Source organism: Calypte anna, chromosome 10 (assembly GCF_003957555.1).
Source record: "Calypte anna isolate BGI_N300 chromosome 10, bCalAnn1_v1.p, whole genome shotgun sequence".
NCBI lineage: Eukaryota > Metazoa > Chordata > Aves > Apodiformes > Trochilidae > Calypte > Calypte anna.
This window is the reverse complement of record NC_044256.1, coordinates 13,102,162-13,124,444: the sequence shown is the minus strand read 5'-3', so window position 1 is coordinate 13,124,444 and position 22,283 is coordinate 13,102,162. Positions and strand designations below refer to the sequence as shown.

The 22,283-nt window shown below is 41.8% G+C and overlaps 1 protein-coding gene and 1 pseudogene across 1 annotated transcript in view; both read left to right on the top strand.

The window, feature by feature from the left end:
• The window catches only part of CEMIP (cell migration inducing hyaluronidase 1), a 105,639-nt gene that overhangs the window by 7,473 nt on the left and 75,883 nt on the right, over positions 1-22,283 (top strand). The gene's annotated exons all lie outside the window — the stretch shown is intronic.
• LOC103526914 overlaps positions 1-22,283 on the top strand; it is a 49,303-nt pseudogene that overhangs the window by 7,064 nt on the left and 19,956 nt on the right.

Genomic DNA, 22,283 nt, shown 5'->3' with positions numbered 1-22,283 from the left:
ATGCTGCATGTGGTTTTCATCAGAGTAATCTTAGTAGCAGTTCTGCTGCATAAGAAGATAAGCCCACAGTTAGATACAGACTGCCCGTAGTTTGAGGCAGCTGCAGGATGCACTACTTGTTGTGCAGAGGGGTGGCAAAACCACTCCATGAGTGTTTTGGGAATTTATTGATAAGCAAAACACATCAGGTATAGCTCCTACTGCTCTTAGTGTTGCAATCTCTGGCCTCTGTGCTTTCTTTGCAGGTAAAAGACACCATTGGCTATGACACTTTTGGGACACTGTTTCTTCCTCAAAGATGGGACAGAGAGAGCAATGCAATGGGTTTCAGCACAACCTGGGCCTCCTCACAAGGCCAGGGATAATTTTGCCTTTGGATCAGAACGAGGCCATGTCCTGTGACATCCACAGCCACATCCATGGGAATTACATCCCTGTGCCCAGCACTGACTTCATGTAAGTGCTGCAGGACCTGGTTTTGCATCTCCACTGTGTTTTACTAGCTGGGTCCCAAGGATTGCTGAGGTGAAGCTTTTGAAAGGTGCTGTTTGATATTAAACAAAGAACTGTAGTTTTCCCTAATATTTCTCATTTTAAATTAATTTAGCTACTTGACCAGCTCTTGCTTGTGAAGAGACCTGTTAACAGCTGCATGAATCCTAAGCAAGGACTATTTGCTGCTGGTTACTCCTATCAATCTTCCCTGAAAATCATAAACACACCAGAGCACTTTGCTGATTTCTGAAACTTTTTTGGTTTTTTTGTTTGTTTAGGTTTTTTTTTACATAGGATGTTGAAAGCTCCATGAAATCTATCTGATAGATGCAAGTTGCATCAGCTGACAAAAATATCACTTACTACAAAGGGAGCTTTTGCTTTTTCCTCACCAGGACTGAATTGGGTCCGGAGCACCTAGCATTAGCTGGTCACTAGTACCCAAGTGGATGAAGATGTGGAGTACATCAGGAAGTTTAGAGTGAATGCAGAGATCAGCATTCTCACTACATAAACTACAATAACAGTTACCTGATACAGCTGATGAAAGTCAGCGTCTGTTTTGCAGACCTGTCAGCTGCAACATGGGCAATCAGTGGGGGTTGATGGTAAAGTTAATAGAGATCAATTTTACACCTTTTTAGTGGTTCTGTTAATCCCAAGGAATGTGGATTCTTGATTACTCAATAGTTAAGGTGGATAAAAATATATCAATATTTTCTGCTTAGAACAATCAGATTAATTGGTATGGTAACGAGAAAAGATTTAGAGTGTTTTTACATGTGGTATTTATTACTGCAAAAGATGTTGTCAACTAAAGAAAGAAGACAGATGATAATATTTTAATATCTATTATCTGGCTTCTGTTTGTGCCACTGCTGATCTTCCCTCTGAAACAAAAACTCCTTATTTGAACTAACATTAAAATAAAATCTCCTTAGCTTCCTACTTAATGAGCCATTTAGGGTTTGCAAGGACACTTTTCCTCATAGAAGCTTCATGAATCCACAGAGAGTTCCCTGCTTTCAGGCATTACCTGCAAACATCCAAAAAACAAAACAGAAGTTCACTTTTTTTTTTTTTTTTTAAACAAAAAAGAAAAGACACTGAGTTTCCTTAAGCTGCATTTAACAGAGCATGGATTTTATGTTAATGGTCTCATATAATTTACAATAGGTTCAGCATGTGGCTCCATAAATGAACATGTCTGATATCACTAGATGTGCTTTTTTTTTCCTTAAAGAGTATCATTAAAAGGTTGTGTGGAGTTTTAAAGCCAACAGGAGAGTTGTGGCTCAAATCCTGTGCAGTGCTATGAAAATGTATCCCTTCCTGTTCAGTAACTGCTTAGGATCATTCTGATTTTGATTTTTCAGGGCTGTCAGCACATTCTGGATTGCAAATTCAAATAACAGCTTAATAGAGAATGCAGCAGCTGGTGCTCACTTAAAATCATTTAACAGCAAGAGCTGTACTTTGCCTCCAGTTCCCATATAGTCATCTCCTATCGATGTCATTAGTATGAAGGCAATGAATTTTCAGTTAGCCATTGTAAAATCTGGATATGTATTTCTGCAACCTTTGTCTCTGTTAGGAACAGGTATTTGCTTACAGTCTCACAACTGTGGCTGGAAATGGTGTGTGGTGTCTTGTAGAAAAATTTTTTTTATTGGTAGTTGATAGTTAAATGCCCAATAAATTTTAAAAATATATTTAAATATATACTCTCTCCTTTATCTCTGATGTTCAGCCAAATAATTTTTAAAATCATGTTTATGTTTAATGTGCCTGTACAGGGAAGGCCATGTTTGCTAATAAACCACCTGAATTTCACACACAATCCAGGCAGCTTTAAAACCCGTATGTGTGTGCCCCTAGAACCCACTGTCCATGCCAAAGGATAAGTCAGGAGGTGTAGGAGCATGGGCTGAGGGGTGTCCCCTGGGAGTCACACGTGTGGCAAGCTCAGGTTGGAAATCTGGCCAGCATAGTGGGAAACCCTCATGGGAAGTGCCTAAGTCCCTAGGATGTCCTATATGATCAGCCATAGTGTTCCATTTCTCAGACCTCTCTTTGCCTTTTAGGATGTTGGGATATGGTACCTCTTCCCCCTGGTTCCAACTGGACAGTCTGAAGGGCAATATCCAGAGGGCCAGGCTGAACACCTCCCCTTGGGGATCTTTTACAACAACAGAGCACACTCCAATCTCAAGGCATGTAAATGATTTTTATATGTTACTATCAATAAAATAGTATGGTGTTGGGCTGATGTGTCTGGTGCTCTGAAATCCTATGAGCAAGGGTGTTGACAGTGCTTTTATTTTTAACAGTATATAAGGAGACAATCAAATTTTGAGGCTGATGCTCTTTTTAATGATCAGAGAGGATTTGAGCAGAGCAGGCCTTCCATTTCAGGTGCTTCAGTGCATGCCTGTGTCATAGGGGATGTACACCTACTACTGAGTCAGATTTACAGAATGACAAGCAGGATGCTGAGCACTGCTGTTGGCCACAGTGGTTCAAGGCTACAGGGCACTGAGCAAAAGCTATTTGTGCCAGGGGCTGCTCATCACCTTTGAAAAAGGTGACCAAAAATTCAAGGCTAATTCCAAGAAAAATCACTTTCCTCCCTCCCCCAGTATACTATTGATACGAAAATGGAAGCTGTAAGCTGTAAAAAATATTTTGAACAAATTCCTCAGGATTCTAGCTTGAACTTGGTGCTCTTCTCCATGCTCTGTGTATTTTACATCTTGGCCCATGACAGCTGCTGCTCTAGCCCAAAGTCTTCATCTTAGCTACAGTGGCTCATGTTCTCTTTGGACTGATGGGGGGACTCATCACTCTTTATTTAGAGCCTTACTTCTTAACAGCTTTCTTTTTCCAAAATGTTATCAAGAGCTTGGCAGAGCCACTTTTTGCTTTCTGTGAGGACAGGAGAGTGGGGGTTCAGTGCCTTGCTTTGGGTCAGAAGGCTGCCCAAGATGCTGATGCATAACACATGGCAGGGCAGGTTCTGTCCTGACTCCAGCCAGTCATATCCTGTGCTAATGTCACGCTGAGCAGGGACAAGTGACACCAAAAGGGAAGAGAAAGCCCTGGCTGTAGGCGCTGGCCTTGCCTGCATGCACAGGCTGCCTGTGTTCATTGATAAAAATCTGGGATCTCTGGTCTCTGCTGGGAGGTCCTGTTAAAATAACTGGAGCTCTGTGTGTTTCCAGGCTTTGGTTTGTTTATTGGAAAAGGAGTAAAGACAACGAGAGCCAGCGCTGAAGATCCCAGGGAGTATCTCACTGTGGATAATGCCAGGTAAGCACATGCTGTATGGCTTATTTTGGATAGTTGTATTGCTGCTTGGCTTCTGCATTGCATTTAGCAGATCATTAATGCCTCATTATGGCTGGAGCGTCTCAAAGAAGCCCCACACGAGCTATCTCTGATGCGCAGAGGCAAATACTTCTTGGCTCTGCACTGAATTGTTTGTGTTACTCCTGAACAAAAATGAGACACGAGCACTTGGGGTTATGAGGACTAAGCAGTGAAGCATGTGAGAGGGGATCCAGATCCCATTAGTCCATTAGCGGGTTTGTAAACTCCAAAATTTCTTATTAATTACTTAGGAGAACATCCAAATGAAAGATGACGTAAGTGCCTGCCAAGGTTGGTGTAGTATTAATGAGGAAAATAAAGTAGCCTCAAAGCTTTTTTTGTCAGCTGCTTTAAAATCCCTGAGCTCCCTTTGGCAGAGGGAAAGCAGATAAACCAAGGCCACTTTCTGGCTTGTTGCAGCCCTGTGGGGCTGTCAAGAGGATGTGGCAGGAAACAGCCAGTGCTCTTGGTCAAGCCTTGGCTTTTTCCTTTTTTCATCATACCCTGTCTGTGCCACATATGGTGCACCTGTATGGATGAAAAGAAAGGGTGTCTTTGTGTCCCTTTGTGAGCCTTCCCTGCCAGGTTCATCTCAATGGGCACTGAGGAGGCATGTTCCTTAGTACATCAGCTGGAAGAAGTAGGGGGTGAGGGCTGACACAGGAAAAAGCAATGGGGATTTTATTCCATGGCACAGATGTACTATTAACAGCCAGCATGGCAAGAAGTAGCCTGCAAGTCATTGAGAAGTGCCCAGTTCCCAGGGTGAATCCTTTTTTCTTATGACAGTTTCTCTTTCAGCAGAGACAGAAGCACGTGGAGGTCTGGTCTGTGCATGCAAAGAAAGCAGCTCCGATTACTCTGTTATCCTTGTTGAATGAGATTCTTGAAAGCACCTAATTGATTTTCTAGCATCAGTCCAAGAATTCCCAATGGGTCTTGTAAGGACAATTACAAAGGGATGCAAATGACTTGGGAAAAATGTTTTCTATGCCTCTAAATCACACTAAATAAAATTAAGGAGTAGCTGTGAGCCCACTGAAGTCTAGTGAGAAATCTCCTACTGGTTTCACTGGGGCTAGGGTTTCACCCTTAGGAATGCCTCTCTTCTTTAGATCTCTGTGCCAAAGCACAGAGATGAAATCAAGGTGATAGCCTGACTGTGATCCAGGGTATTTCACCTCTTTGGGGCCATCAAGCTGATATTTGGAAGCCAAACAAGCTCTGCCAGGCACAACCTCCTCTGCCTGAAATCAGTTCCTATGTCTCTTGTACTGCATTAAGTAACCTTCTCCCTTCAGGTTTCGCCCACATCAAGATGCCAATCCTGAGAAGCCTTGAGTTCCTGCTGTGATCAATGGTCTTATTGCTTTTAAAAATGACACTCAGGGTAGGTTACTGTAATTTTGTGTTATACCATTTCCCTCACAGCAGAAGTGAAGAGGCCTGTAGGTCAAATTCACTGCAGACATTCCTCATCATTTACACCCTTGTGTTTCTTCTGCCTCAGGTTTCCAGACAATGGAATTGGACTCACTCTGGCAAGGTAATTTCTCACAACCAACCTTCTCCCTGTTTTTTTCCCCTCAATGTAAAACGCTCCAGAATGGAAGCTGAGACACTGCCCTGTAGGACATGAGAAAACCTCATGTTTCTCTGCTAGACCACATCAAGTCTTCCCTGCTCAGGCATTAATACAAGGGGCAATTTAGCCTTTCAATCTCTTTGCCACAGCATGTCTGGGGAATGCATTGTAATTCTCAAATATTTCCTTTTGGATGGTAGGTCCTGAACCATCAGACTAAACATCTGGTTCTGCCTTTAGGGAGACTTTTCTTCAGCTCTAGCCTGGTGGAGTAATATTAACCATAGCTCAAGTCTGGCTGGGTGGCTGGGATGGTCACACGTGGTGGCACACCACATCTCCTGCCTCCTCTACTGGTGTCAACCATCATCCTGCTGCTCTTGTCCTGACCCCTCTTGCAAAAAGACCTGCAAAAATAAACCATATCCACAGCCCACAGCAGACTATGAGATTCAGTGACATTTGGCTCTAGCTTCAGGGGTGTAGCTAAAAATTTGTGAGAAAAATTTCCTATAGAACTATTTTATATATTTACACACATATATAAAAACATATATGTAAGATTGAGGTGTTTGTAACCAGGCTAAGTTACCTGTATTACTGATGCCTGAGTAGTAACCTACCTTGGCACCAACTTGCTGCTTTTTAGAGAGATTTGTAAAGCAGGCTGTTATGTTGGTACACACACTTTTTTCCAAACTAAGACAGAAAGTTTACTGTGTTTGTGGTGTAATTAAAAGTGTTAGTTAATCAGTTGTGCTGTGCTGCACAGTTAACTGGTGTTTCTTTGCATGTAGTGATGGGACTTTCCCAACAGATGAAGGCTCCAGCCTGGAGGGTTACACACTCCATTTTTGTTGGAGAAAGCAGCAACTTTGGCTCCCAGGGAGGCCAAAACAGCTACTGGTGAAAAGGGGCAATTGAAGAATACAGAACACTGCAAATGAAGAATACAGGGGGCAAATGAAGAATACAGAAACAAGTGAGTTGTTCTTCTGCCATATCTTCTTGCTGTCCACCTAAGGTAGAAGAAAAGCCTAAGGATGTGACTACCAATGAGTAATTTATGCTGAGTGTTTAAATTATTGTACAGGCCAGAAATAATAAGCATCCAAATAAACTCACTCTTCAGGCCAACAGCTTGAGAGCATTCTCAGCTGAATGTGTTTGATTTAATTTGCTGCTTAATTTATTAGTCACTGGAGAATGGATTAGAGAATCTGAAAGATACCAAATGGCTTTTGTGTACTGCTTCAGTAACACAGCATTGAGATGATGGAGCAGCTCCCAGACAACATCCTGCTGTTCCTCCTGCCGGTGTAGTTGGGCAGACGTGGATGGTTTAAAAAAAAGGGGAAACCATTTTTCATTATTGCACCTTATTTCTCTTTCAATTAGCTGCATATTTTTTTCTGTTTTGGCAGCAGCACAGCTTCCTGCCTAGCAACCACTGTGCCTACCCACATCCCCATAGCAGGCTGCACTTCCCAATGCTTTAATTCTGTCCTAATGCAGGCTTCTGGTGTTGATCACCAATCATTAATCCCTCTATGAGGGATTTAAAATTAAGGAATAAGCAGTACTCAGCAGACATGCCATGCACTTAGCCCTGTTTATACATGTCTCAGCCATAAGTGACAGAGGAACAGGATCTGTGTAGGACAGCAAGAATAATCAGAGCTCTTCTCCATTATTATCAGTGTTGTTATTTTAATTGCAATTGTAAAAAAAACCCAGCTCCTTTGCAGTTCCAAAAAGCTCAAATCATCTGTGACATTGTTAAACAATGTACTCTTGGAAAGGAGCATGCCCAAAGGTCTTGATATCTGTCCTTTCATTAAGCCATAGTGCAAAATGGGAGGTGGGGGTTTTACTAGACACAGCTCTGGAAACTGAAGAAGATTTTTTTGGCCAAGAACCATTGTTTGTGCCTTGTTTTTCCAATTGGCAATGTGTTTCTGGAGCTCTAGAGCCAACCAGTAAGAGAAAACATCAGGGCTGGGGAGTGGATCTGTGCCTCAGTGACCTCCAGCCTGGAGGGAGCCTGTGTACCCATGGGATGTCCACTTTGTGGCTTTTATGTCTGAACAAGTCTTTCTGGACTTACTCTTCCATCCCACTACTAGCCAGCTTCATTACCGTCTGCAAAGCTGATTCATGCCACCCCTAAATCAAACACATCCAGGGCCAAGCAAAACTTGGCACCTTCTCAAAACAAACCATGGAAGAGGCAGGTCCTTACCTGTGACTCCAGTGGTGTCTCCTTCAACTCTGATGTCCTGACAACATGTCCGTGGACTGATGCTGCAGAAATCACCTTTCTGTATGGAATGCTGTGGGCTAGGTCCTAGGGATGTCCTGTGGAGTGGTGTGTACAGAGGAGAAACTGCTGCAGTGGCTTTCAAGGAGACACTGTTGCCTCCAGGGAGGCAACATTTTTTTTTCAATCAATTTTTTCAATCATGCTGATGCTTTCCTGAGAAACCCACCTACCTTGGTATAGGAAACCTGATGGAAATTCTGTAACAAAGCTCTTTTGGGTGTCCTCGTGATCTTGAACCCCTGAGTTCCTGGGGACATGGGTTTTGAACTGCTTTACCCCATCTTACAAGCCTTAGGCAAGTTGTAAGAGTAATTTTTTTTTGTCCTTGAGCCTTAGCCTATAGAGAATGTTCAGCCAGGTTTTGTCTTGCATTAACTGTGTCAAACATCCAGCTTGCAGTTTTGGAAAAGGTGGTTTAGCTGCTTGTTAATATCTTTCTGTGCCTTTAGGAGAAGATTTGGAGTTTACCCAAGCTTTTAACATAGGCTTCTGTTTGTTTTTAAATATCACAGGACATTCCCTATCCGTGGGTTCCAGATTTATGATGGGCCTGTCAGGATGGCAAAATGCACTTTCAAGAAGTTCACCCCAACTGCTGACAGATACTCAAGGGCCATCAGGTTCTTCATGAGAAACTCCTGGCAGACAAGCCCCCAGAACAACGTATCACAAATCCTGATGAAGAAAAGTGTGAGTAAGAAAAGCAGGAATTCATGCTGACATATGTGCAAGCTTTTGAAGTTTTCAGAAGCAGAGAGAGCTTTATCCTAGAGCAGGGATTTCCAGGCAGTGGAGCATGTTACATGGGTCCAAATCATCGATTTGTCTTTCAAAGCCTTTTGGTTTTAATGAAGGTTATTTATAAGCTAGTAAAATGTGAAGGTAATTTATTTCTGAGCAAACATGCATTAAAAAATTTGGATTAGAGGAAGGTTTCACCTTGTAACCAGAAAATCCAGAACATCACTCTTGAGCTGATGCATCATTATTAGCTTATATGAGGTGAGGATTAGTGAAGATCTGGCCTCACAGGCTGAGGGAAACACAAATGAGATCTTAGGAGGCAGTAAGCTGCAATACACTTCTTATATAGCAATAGCAAATGCACTTAGAAGCAAAACCATGGCTCAGTTTCTGGGATCAGCAGCAAAATTCCTGTTGAGCACAACAGGGACTTCCCTTGAGCAGTGGCAGCAGAATGGGGCTCTGTATCTCTGCCTTGGCAGAAGCTGTAGGATGCTGAGAAGTTCCAGTCCCTGTCCTGGATTCCTGCAGGGATTGTGGCTCTGCAGATTGGCTTGGGAAATGATGGATTCCACCTGGCTCACTCCCAGGGATCATAACCTTTCCTTAGCTTGTTTCAAACAAGGTCCATGCTTGTTAGGATGTCCGTGAACTGCAGTAACTTTGGCTTGAGGTTTGGCTTTATCTTGAGGAAAATTTCCATTGCTCTGGCATTGACCAATATCACTCTTTCTGGCAAGAAGTTAGTTTGTCTGTCCCCTCTCTGGTACACTTCAGACCAACAACAGGAGGGTATTTCATGAAAGGATGATGTTGATTGCTCCTCTAAAGAAAACACAGTTCCTGTGCATTTCAAAAAGGCATCTTAGTTGCCCTAGATGCTTCAGGGAGCTTTGGAACAAAGATAAGGGATAACTTGCTGTACCCTTGTATTCTCCCTTGGGGAGATGGTTATAAGATTATCACAGGGAACATGAATGAGAAAATCAACCTGGAACTGGGGAAGGGAGCTCAGAGAGAAATATATGATGAAAAGTTCAGTGGGTGGATTGGAAGAGAGTGGGATTTTTCCTCCAGTAATAGGTGTAGGACTCTGTCCAACAGAATGGTTTCAGACAGATGATATCCCTGCACATTAGCAGAAAGGGTGATTACCTCTTGAATAGCTGAAAATGCAAGTCTTCAGTACAGTTGCACCATTTGAGGCCAATGAGCCTGTTAAATATCCCAGCAGTTTTTTGTCTGAGAGGCCATTTAGCCCTGAAGGTCTGAGGTTTTCAAGGTAAAAATTGGTCAGAAGACTTACTAAATAGTTCTGTAAAGCCTATTACAAACAACTTATGACATTATCTCAGAGATTATTTCTTGTATGTACCTTTCCAAGAAATATCTGTTTCTGAAGCTGGTATTTTGCCAACTGTAAAACTATTTACGGTTGCAGCCACCTGCATCTCAGAACTTTTCACTTTGATTCTGTTTTATCTGGATTGAACCCAGATGTGCTGACTCTGATTTTGGACTTGAAGGACGAGTTAGTTTATTGTTTTGTTGCTAATTGCTATATGGGACAATACATCTTTGAGTAGTTAAGATAGAGCCTGTAGACCATTTTAATTAATTTTCCATCTCCAGGCTTCACTTTATTACTTTTTAAAGGGTAGCTAAGTAGTAATTCCCTAGAGGACAATCATTTTACAGCTGTTTTTTTAAGAAGAATTTAAACATTACTGCAAGTTATATAGTGATGACAAAACTATTAGTCATGCTGAAGGAATAATTGTATAATTAATCAAACTAATCAGCAGATTGGTTAGACAACAAAATAATAAAGTCAGTCAAGTGTTGTTTAATTCCACTTTAAAAAAACCAGTTGACTAGAACAGAAGACCTAAGCATTACACTCCACAAAAAGTATTTTAGTTGCCTTTCCATTGAGGATCCTGAATCTCTCATATAAAGGTACCTGTGCATTTATCAATAACAGTGTTATTGCTAAGCTGGTTGTCTTTTGTTTGCTTTTAAAAGGGTATTTTAAAAAAGTTATTTTAAAGCAGTGGAAGCTGTAGTTGGTCTTAACCCAGCTGAGGGCATGGCTGATGGTTGGGATCTCCTGTAGATCTGGTTACTGTCAGTCAGCAGGACTTGAAGGGCCCACAGGAAATGGCCCTATGCCCAAACAGAACACTTGTGCATCATTTCTTAAGAAGACTTTACATACCTCTTGTTAGTCATAAAATGGAAACCTATTCATCCCTCTGCCTCTTTGATGCACAGCTCCTGTAGAGTGAGGTGCAAGAGATCTCTCTTGCAAGAGATGTCTCCTTTTGGACTCCCATGAACAAGGCCACCTTCATCAGGTGTAGGAGACACTCAGGCTGTCCAAATCACATCCATTGCTTTGGTTAGTTTGTCCCTGCATCCAGGAGTTAAGAGAAGATTTGAGCCTATTCTGCTTCTGGCTGTGCCACCACTACAGCATCTCTGTAGTGATGGAAATCATCTGAATTACATGTGCCAAAGAAATCCCAGGGGTCGATGTTGAGTGGGTTTGTGGTGCTCAGAAATTCTCTGTGGGGCCAGAACTGGCTCTTGACTGTGATCTTGCAACTCCCATGAGTTTGCAGTTCTGCTTAGCTAAGGGATTGACACTTCCTAATGCTGCCTGTGCTGTGTTTAGTCTGCGTTGTCCTAGTGCTGGGTCTCCACATTGAAGAAGAAGTTGGCGAATAGTTTATGGTGGGAAAAAGAAAAGCAGACACTGAGTAAAAGTGCAAGTCTCTTACCCCCTGAAAGAGAGGGCAGCAAAATAGAGACAACCCAAACCCTAAAGAGCCTCCTGACCAAAGGGAGTGTGTAGGGCAAGGGTTTGTATGACACCAGCAGAACAGAAGCCATGCCAACGAGGACAGAGATGATGATGCTTGAGAGTGGTTTCTTCAAAATGATAACAGTCATACAATGAACAAGCTTTTGTGGAAGCTTGTGCCAACACTTGAATTTTAGAAAGAGTAGCAAGTTATGATGTTTTACAGCACATTATTCATTTTTAATATAAAAGGTGTTTTCCACTGCAGTCTTCAGGATTTGCCTGCAGCTGTGTTAGGTGTGCTGCCTTTGGACAGGTTGAGTTAGCACATTCCTGAGAGATTACAGACTCCCATAGCCATCATCTGTCAGGACTCCCTGTCAGGCTTCAGACAGGTAATTCAGGTAACCTTTATACTGTGTCACTCCCAGGTAGTCCACACCTAAAGAAAATTAGGTGTCTGAATAGTAGTGTGGTAGCTAGACATGACCTGTCTCTGCACCCTCTTCTACTTCATTCCTCACTGCTGATGAGCACACCTGACAAGCTGAGTCTGTTCTCTGTTCACTTATATTCACTTAGGTAAAAAAAAAAAATAGCTATTTTGTCATAGCTGTAATTGCAAACTCATTGCACCCCAGTCATTCAGTGTATAAAAGTAAAGTAACCTTGAGACTTAAAAGAAGTGACACTGCTCAGTAACTTTTCCTTTTCATTTCTGACTTTTTAGAGAATGTTAGAATGTTTTAGAGGAGAATCTGATTAATGTTAGCACCAAAACTCTCTGTTGCTGGATGGAAGCACTGGGTATTAATAAAATATAAGCTGTACTGGCTGTGCTTTAGTTTGTTTTTGAAGCAGGACTGACTTTGTTCTCCTCCTCAGTGCAGTGCCCATTTCCATATTCAACTCCAGAAGTGCAGTGTCACAAATATTTATAATGGAGCTTTGAGCTGCAGCACAGAGTTTACATTTTTTAAAATCTCTTCTTCTATAAATTAAAATGAAAGAAAAAAAATTCAACTTTTGGTATCCTCCTACTTTGCCAAGTAGCCTTTTGGCAAAAATTTCCTGTGGTGCAGTAAGAAAAGGTTTCAAAACACTCAAAAATACACATTAAATTTCCATGTGTATGAGCCTCCTTTAAATGAGACAGCTTCAGGTGTTTGCTTATGAGACTCAGACAAGAAAGTGGCAAAATAAGATGGTTCTAGGCTCTAATTTAATTTTAAAGGAATAAAGACATTTATTCTGCAAGTAGTTCTTGAAGCACTGGTCATTCTTTTTAAGCCAATGGGACTTTCCATCTAACTCAGAAACACAATGACCCTCCTATTCTCCTAAGCTGTTCTGTTTATTATTGTTAAAATAAAGCCTTTAAAGCCCTTAGTAAACTTACAGCCTAATCCTTCTGACCTGAATTCTTACTCATGTGCACAGTCCAATTAAAATTAGTTGTGCTAAGTGGAAACAATTGCAGTTTTTTGGTCGATGTGATCCAGTCACTGTTTCTTCCATCTACTTTTCTACACATTGCTGCAGGATTCATTCAGAGTGCTTGACCTGGAGTAATTATTTTCTTGATTACTTCAGAACTTAATTGTCATACACTGTAATAATTTCCTCTGCAGACATTCTAATATTCCATGTCTTTTTTGCTGAACATCTGCAGTTTCCTTGTTTTGCTGGATTTTCATGTCAGGACAGATTCTTTTACTCAGCTACTGAAAAATCCTGCAGACAGAGCTATGCATAATGGAGATAATGCTGCTTCCTGTTATTTTGCTTTCCTAAAAAAATATATAATTCTTTAGGGGATTTATTAGAATGTGCACAAGAGCCAATTCTGGAAATTGCTGTCACTTTTATGAGTTTTGTAAGTTTTTATGGGAACAATTAGGAAAAAAAAACGGCACTCAAAGGACCACTTAGAACAGCCATTGAAAATGTATGAGAAAATTCCCTATATATTTAGTAATTTTTCTTTCTTTGATCACAGCTGTGACTTTCCTCAGCAAATTTCATAATCCTTCAGTATTTCCCTGCCCTTTGAGTCATCCTCTTCCTTTTGCCACCACACAATTTATTGCTGTGTGATTTCAAGGAATACATCGTTGTGCGGGTGCCTTTCAAAGAACCAAAAATCTGATTTTTGTGAGAATATCTTCTGGGATCAGGAAATGAGGGGTGAGAAAAGCAAGGCAGTAAAATTTTTACTAGATAGATGAGGCAAAACAAACTCTTCCTCAGACAACAGAGCTTTCTAGTCACAGCTATACCACTGCTCTGGCTGTTACAAGAGTGCAAACCCAATTCCTTTGGGCTAACCAGTAATTTTTCATCTTATTTTCTTCTCCTAGGTTGGACTGAAGGTGTTTTTGGCAGATCGGGGCAGTGATTTGGAAACAATGAAAATGATGGTGACAAAATGTCTGCTTTCCATGATCTGGATGGCTCAGTGACAGGGTACCCTGACACTTTCCTAGGAGGGGAGACAACTACCTGCTACAGCACCCCGGGTGTGTCTGACTGTCCCACACTGGAACGGGGTGATGTGTACTAGGAAATTCCCACAGGTAACTGGAGGAACGTTGCTGGGGGTGTTGGGTGGGTGTTCTCAGGGACTGTGCTGAAAGGTGATGGAGTGAAACCTACTTAATGAGGTTATTAAGTAAATAGCCTCATAAAATTATATTGGGTATAATTTTACCCCTCTCAGTGTTTTGTGCCTAATTCCAGAGTCTCAGTAAATCTCCTGTTTTGCTCCTGCCTGCAGCTGGGGGCTCTAAGGGGAGCCCTGTCTCTTCCCATTGCTCCCAAGAAGCTGCAAGTTGAAATCCATTGGGGCAGAGTTTGGCATTTCCTAGTTCTTTCTTCCAGGTGTTTGTCCAACTTATCATGGGGCTCTGCTCTAGAAGTCTGGTGAGTCAAGTTTCAGTGATGGAAGATGTTCCTCCTCTGGCAAATCCCACTCTGTTCAGGATGGTGAAAGGAGTGGCTGAGACACAAGCTCACACTCACTTCTTAATTCCCACCCTGAAATCACTGGCTGAGGGATGGTCAGTCTTAGGTCAGGGTGGTCTTAAACCCTTGCAGCAGTTTTCTTTAATTAGAGACCTTAGCTGAGATGTTAACACTTTGGTAGAAAGGGCTGCAAATTTCAGGTGACCTTTCAGTAGGGAAAGAAGGGGAAAATGGAGGGGAAAAAAATGGAGGGGAAATTTGACCTCAAAATCAGCTTGTGGCTCATGGCATGTTGCTCAAATTTTAACTCCTTAGTATGTAGGTAAAGAATACTGTAAATATGTGACTCACCACAGCTTTCAGTGGCTCTCTTTCTTTGCTTCTAAGGGATATTAATGTAGTCACAAAAAAGGAATCCAGGCCTGTTTTAAAACTCCAGTTCCTCAAAACATCTTGCCAGGTCTCCTCCCTGCTTGTACCGAGCAAGCCAAATATTTAAGACTGTGTGATGTGCACACAAGCACCATGTGGATGAGGTTGAAGAGTTGGTACTGGGAGCCCTCACACAAGATGTGGCTTTGGAAGGACCATTCTGTTCCCCCCACTTCTGAGGACAGCCCTGTACTGTCACATAAAGTCTGCAGTGGGGTGACTGCTGGCTATGAAAGGCAAGCATGAAATATGGAGTGATCTTAAAATAAGACCAAAGTTCATGAGTGAGAGCAGGTGTTACTTATTTATGTTTTTCTTTATTAAAAGCATTCTGTGCACTTGGGAGCCTGCTGCAAACTCGTGTCTCACTGGGAGCTGGAAACACTGCCCAGGCATCAGCAGCTTGGCACAGGATGAAACTGCCTGGAGTCCCTGAAGATGGGGCAGCACTCAAGTTGCCTCAAGAGGAGCAGGCTGTCAGGTTTCCTTCTGCAATTTTGTGAGGGAGTGGATTAGCAGAGGCTGATTTCCTACAGTTGCACCTCAGGATTGGTTTCAAACTTAGACTCATGGATTTTCCACATTGGGAGATTTCTGGCTGTGGTTCCTCTGAGGCTCCTCTGATGTTCAGTAATGTGTGGGCTTGCACTTTGGGCAGTCAGATGCAGCTCTTTGCTCTCCTTTCCCCAAGAAAATTTCTGCATCAAACTTTTAGGAATGCAGTTACCTTTGAGACCCCTATGTACATAGCTATATCCAGATTGTGCATATCTCCTTGAACTGAAGAAATTGTACACATTTGCTTTAGCTATTTAAGTGCCTAGACACTGGACCAATGTCCCCCTGGTTTGGTACTGATTGAACAAAACAAGGATTTGGCTCCTACATTTGCATTGGATTAGGTTTTTGTGCTTGGGACTTATGTTTTGCTCTTTGTCTCTGGAGAAATTATGTTCTTGGCTCTGGCAGCATAACAGTTAAATTCAGAATTGTAAACAAGTAGGCATTTATGTTTTTATTTCTATTAATACTCTCACAGTTATGGCACTCTAGGTGGTGAGGCAGTTTTTCCACCATAGAAAATTTCCTTGGCTAGGTTTGGGCAAGCATAAACATTTGCTTCTCTGGGATCCGTTACCAAAATTTTTCAACTAATCAGCATCCAGCAGGATGAGTAAAGTTCATATTAAAGGCTTCACTTTATGGGTTTTATGGCTAGGGAAACATATATGTGTGTGGGGTAGAAGGAACTGGTCCCGTGCAGGAGGGTTCTATTTAATTTAAGGGTATATATGTTGGAGTGTTTCAGCTTAACCCTGGTTCTCATCTCCTTGAAAAACTGAGGATTTGTTTGTGTGCTAAATTCCGAGTGTCATATTTTAGATCAAAAGCCTAAAAGAGTGAATCCAGTTATGGAACAAGATGGTTTGCTTTAATCTCAGAAACTCTATTACAGAATCTGTTTTTCTTTTCCTTTTCATGTAGCCCTGGTAGACAAGAACTCTTATGCTCACTGGTGCAAACAGGTGAAAATGTCCTTTTGGTCCAAGGAAATACTGACTCTTATATTGCTGCTGAGCTGGGCCCAGGATAGTCAGCCCAGGGATGGGCTACTTGGCATGGCAAAATGAGACCAAAGTCCCTCAGCTAACATTGCAGCCAAATCCTTTCTGAGCAAAGTGCCTAAAGTTCAGTTAATTCCTTTCTGCTTGGTTTCTTTCATTTGCTTTTCATGCTCGTCTTCTCCTGGATGTAATTTTCTCAGGAAAGGAAATGCCTGGGGAAAATCTATTCCTCTGGTAGCTTTTCTTGTTCTGTAAAATCCTGGGAATGGACTTTCCTGAGGGTGTTTTAATCTGGCGACTCAGGCTGACATTCCTACCTTTCCATGGTTGGTTGGTTCATGGCCCTTCCTCTTCACTGTCCCCAAGAAAATTCATGTTTCCTTCCCCATGTGGTGTCCCAGACAGCAGGAAGCACTAAGAAATGCCTCATGCTTTGGCTCTAATGTTGCCTTTCACCACTGAAGGAGTTCTGGCACCAGCTTAAAATCACAACATTTACACAAGCAAGAACTGTCAGGTCTCTTTGTCCTCTCCTTTTGATTCTGGAACTTGTAGGGATGGTGTTGTCCAAACAAGACCAATCCCTTTGCTTTTTAATGACAGATGAAACTTTCATGTTGTAATGTAAATACAAGGAGGCTCTGAGGGAAGAAAACAAATAGGGGGAGACTCACAGGGAAATCACAGGAGTTGGCAGCACCACATCTTCTGAGAGTCACTCAGACTCTGTCAGCAGAGTGTGGAGGTCCTTGATGTCCTGTCAGCCTGACTTTCAGCTGTTAAAAAGGCCAGTAAGGAAAGAAAAATCTAGAGAGAGGATCATCCCATAGTTACCTTCATGTAGATGGGTGAGATTTCCAACAGCACTGAACTGGAGACTCTTCAACACCTGCCTTACTTGTTAAAATATAAATGAGATTCCTAAACCATTCTTGAATTTTATATAAATTGTAAGGCAAGTGCTTTGGCTCCTGCTGGGCAGTAGAAGCTGCACACTTAGCTGCTGTCTCACAATTTCATAGCAAGTCATTAGGAGAGGCTGTGAAACTTCTTTTTTTTGTGTGTGTCTTTATTAGTCTTTATTAAAATAAGCAGAGTTTTTGGCAGTAAGTGCTATTTTCTTTTATAAACTTAAAAAGGTGTTAGACAGTCATAAGGGATTGCCACAGAGCTAAATAGTGTCAGTTCTGAATAACCAAAAAATTGATGCCTTGCTATTATAAAATACTTCAGGCAATGCTGTTGATTTTTCATCAGTTCACTTAGTGAATTGCTGCTGAAATAGAAATTCTTCCACTTCTGTCAGCTCTGTTATTGCAGTGGAAGTTTGCAAAGGCACTTGATCCTGCACCTCTGAGTTCTATCCCTTCAGCTGGTATCCCCTCAGACAGATGGTTTTGCTGCTGATGCTTCTACATACAGAGCATGCATGAGATGAAGTAAGCAGCTTTTCTAAGCACCAGTAGAACTGTACAGTCCCAGGATATCTGTGATGCTTGAGCATTGTCAGCATCTCACAGACTGGGAAGAAGGAAATGCCTGCAAGATATATTCAGCCACAGGTCTCTGTATTTGGAGAAAGAGCTCCAGTTTTGATGTCTGGTGTACAACACGGGAAAATCACTGTAGTTTTGCTGATGTCAGTGACAGCCTGGCATGTCCTAGCATGTGCTAGGGAAAGAAAGATGGATTTTTATGGCTTTAAGTTCTGAAAGAATTTTAGACTTCACTCAAAAATTTCATAGGGAAAATGCTGTGCTCTGGGAAATGAACATTTATCCAACAGTCAACAAACCAGAAGGTGAGGTTATGTTTAGAGCTTCTCATTTTTAATGTATTTTGTCCCAGGCTGGCAGATGACAGCACAGCAGGACAAAAGCAATGGTAAAGAAACCAGAAAGCAAGCAAACCTTTTCTCAGAAACTAAGATTTTCTGGTCCAATATTTTGCATGTTGCTTATCTGCACACTCTCTATCCAGGTGAATGGCAGATCTCCCATGAATTGTAACTTATCTTCTCAGTTTCACAATTTACTTGGGAAAATTGCCATGTAAGCACAGGGAAATCTGACACATCTTTTTAGCAAGATGTGTTAAGCAGCTAAAATGACAACTATGTCCATTAAACCCTTCAGGAAAGTAGAAGGCTCACATTTTATAATTCTTTAACTAGCTTTTCTCCTACTACATTAAGCTGTCACCACTTCTCATACTTTTAAGTATCTTTATGACCCACTTTCTTCTTTTAAACATTTTGATAGAGCCAACCAAAAATTATGGTGATAGTGCTACAGAAGATGGATTATTCTTGTTGCTTTCCTTTTCACACCTATTCAAAAGTGGTTTGTTCCTGCAAATGTAGATACAAGTCAAAAAAAAGTGATAAAACCTTCCAACTTCAGTTGAAGTTAGTAAAGGTGTAAAGTAAAGGCTGAGGAAGAAAGAGGCCATATTGTGACATCCTGAGAGCACTATGGTGTGACTGTGGCTGATATTTCATCTGCTTGGGGCTGGTGGAGCTGAAAGTGTTCTTTTTACTTCATTTTTCTTACAGGGGTTAAAAGGAGGCTTTTACTGGGTGAGTCCTCTGAAATTTTTCTAATCTGCTGGTCTTGACTGCAGTCCTGAAGGGGTAAAAAAAAGCAGGCACCAGGCCTGACATGAATCTGCACCACAGAAGGGAGGACAGGGATTAGATTACCCCTCTTATACCTTGTTACCTCCAAAGGATGCAAGGGAGGAATGGGAAACTGTGGGGTGTTGCTTTCTTTTGGTGTGTTCAAGAGGGAACCAAACCACCATGACTGTTGTTCCAGAGCTGAGCACAGTTGCTGCAGGAAACATTTCAGCCATCCTCTGCTCCCAGTTCAAAGTCCTGCTGACTTAGTGATGCTCCACCTGGGCATAGGAGTCTCTTCATGTAGGATCTGGATTGCTTCATCAGGACATTTACCTCCTGTGGCTTTCTTTAGTGATAAACATTTTGCAAGACCCGCCAGATACGCTGCGTTTCTCAGGGACTGAAAATCTCATCTCTGGTAGCTTGCAGTTCCAGGAGGCATTCACTCAGTGACCACTGTTGGTCACTGCAGGAGACAAAGTCAGTTTATAAATATTTCTGTCAACACAGAAGTGGCATTTTAGCTTGTTAGAGCAATTACTGTTTCCTTCTCAAAACAGCTGCCACCATTATCTCTAGTGTCAGACCTGTGACTTGGTCACTTGGCACCTGGGGGGGAAATATCACTAACAAATCTCTGACAGCTTTCCCCTGTATCTTATTGCCCCATGATGCAAACCCTTCCAGCACTCTTGAACCCATTAATAATCGTTGTAGTGAGCAGCTTAAGCCATATATTGTCTCTTTTATTCCTGTTGCACAAATACCTTATAGTATATCGGAATCTGTCGCTATTGGTAGTCAGCAGTAATTTAGAAACTCTTGGGCCTCACTGAATGCATTTCCTTCCTTTCTTGGCTTATTTTATCATTTGAACATTTAATTTTGTAGTAAGTTACCTAAATATTCTGTGCTTTCTGAGGACACATATTAGAAGGAAATAATGTCAAATGTTACAGTAATAGGACAAAACCTCTTGCCTCTTATCCAGAAAGACAGAAGTGGGCAATTATTTTGCAGTACCAGGGTTCTTTCCGACTTTTTTTTTTTTTTGTCAGAAAATGTGGTTTTGGTTTTAGTACCTTGATGGCATTTCAGGTCCAAAGGAACCTCACTGATCACCTACTCTGACCTAAGCACTTAACCATCCAGGGGGGAAAAATGAGATTGAAACTTGATTTATTGCATTAGACAAAACCAACTTTTCAATCATGGTTTGAATGTGAAGGAAAATAGGTTTTCCTCCTTGGTTTCATATACAGGAAAGGTCTTTTATCAGACTAAAAATAATTTATTCTTCCTTGATCCATCAAGAATGAGCAAACAGACTGTTCAGAAATGGCTGGGCATGAATTACTTCATCAGTAGTTTCAGCCGTCAAGAAAAGCTCGTGTTTAATGCACTTCCAGGACTCACTTTAGTCTCTAAAGGTCTGCAGATACCACTCAGGATAGCTCAACATTGAAGTGCCAGGGTGTGGAAGGAGGAATGGACTGAATATCCAGGAAACATTTAAACCCCCTTTTTGATGTGAGACACAAATTTTTATCTTAAGCATTCACCATGAGGCTGCTGAATCCAGGGGTGAGGTGGGGGGTAGGCAGAGATGGAATGTCTTTTGGGGCTGCTGAGGGAGCTCAAACTCAACCCCAGGAGCAGCCACAGGTGCTGAGTCTTTCCAAGTATGAAACTGAAACTGGGAGCTGAACTGGCAAGAAATCCCAACTTAAATAAGCACATATACAAAACAGTGAGAGACAGACTGGTTTTGCTTGGCTTTCAATCTGCATTGGAAAAGTAAGAGAAGTAGATACTGAGATGTGATGGATGAAGTCCTCATAGCTCTGTGTTAGAAAGAGAATATCCTTCTAGATGGAGTTTTACCCTCTCTGCTTGTCTTGGCTGTGCTTGCATCCTTGCCTGTGGTATTAAAATCTGTTAAGAGACTCCATTTTGCTCTACCTCAAAGACAGAAATCCAAGTTAAAAATAATTTTACTGTATCGATGCTCATGTAGCAGCTTAGACTTTTCGGAGCTAAAATGGATTTTCACGTTCAGTCTTTGAAGTTCTTGATGTGAAGAGTGTTATTCTACATGGCAGGAGAGGGAAGGAAGCAGGATTATGTATGTCCTCACTTGTCCTTGGTGCATTTACAACCCTTCAGGGAATATGACAAGCTGCCTGCTGCAGCCCTGCATGCTCTGACAGATCTGTACAACTAACCGGGCATCCTCTTTTTGTGGTGGAATTTCACAGGGGGGGAAGCAGGTGAACATCATGTGTTTGCCATGTGAATTGGCTTTTGTATGTGTGGTGGCCAGACAGAAAAAGCAAGAGCATAGTTTTGAAATTGCTGTGGGGGATGAACTACAGGCCAAGGGCATCTGTTGGTCCTTGCACAGAAGAGATCTGTGTTCAAGCCTGTGGAAGATGGGGTATTTAGTCCATAAGAGCAGAGAGTCAGGCCAACAGAATTTTACTCCCCAGAATTTCAGCCTACTCTGCTACTTCAGAGTGAGATGTGGATTCCATTAGATAGCTGGCCCTGACCCAAAGCCTGTTGAAATAACTTGAGTTTTCTGTATTTTCAGTGGAATAAGCCTATTTTCAAAGTACAGCTATTTGAATTAATAAAAGAGTTTGTGATATTTCCTTGATTACCCTTTTCCCTTAAGACTTTGAATAGTGAACATTTTTACAGCACTGTACAATTCATATCTCACTTCATGGTGTCCCCACGAGTGGCTGCAGATGCTATTTCTGTTTTACCTTTTTATTTGAACTGGAAATGTTTCAGTGACTTTCCAAATGTTCTGAGCTCTTCATTGGCAAAAACCATTTACAGGCAGCAATGATCAAATGCACATGTTATTGCTGAGCCTGGCTGGTTTCATGGATATTTTTGTCATTTTCCTTTCACCCTCAGCTTTATATTCAGGCCAGACGCCCTGAGAATCTGACCTTATTTATTGCCAGAGCAACATTCCATTCCCATCCCTTGAGGTTGCAAGGGGTGAGCAGAGGAGCACCATACCAGCAGTACCAGACTGTTGTCATGCTTGAGCAAGCTTATATCATCCAGTGGGATGGCAGAGCACCTGAAGATGTTATCCTGTACCCAATCAACTTCAACAGGTACTGCCCTATGTTGTTAGAAAATGTTCTGTTCTCAAAATGTCTGGAGCTCTAGCAATTTCCCAGGTTATTCACAAGTGACCTTACAAATGACTCAGCAACTTCTGAGAGTGTGGAAGCAGGGTGTTAATGGCTGGCACTTACTGATGCAAAGAGATACCTCTGCTGTCACTTTATTCCAGAATTTTTGATGTGCAGAAATGCTTCTCTTTCCAGAAAAATTTTTGAAACAGAATCCAAGTT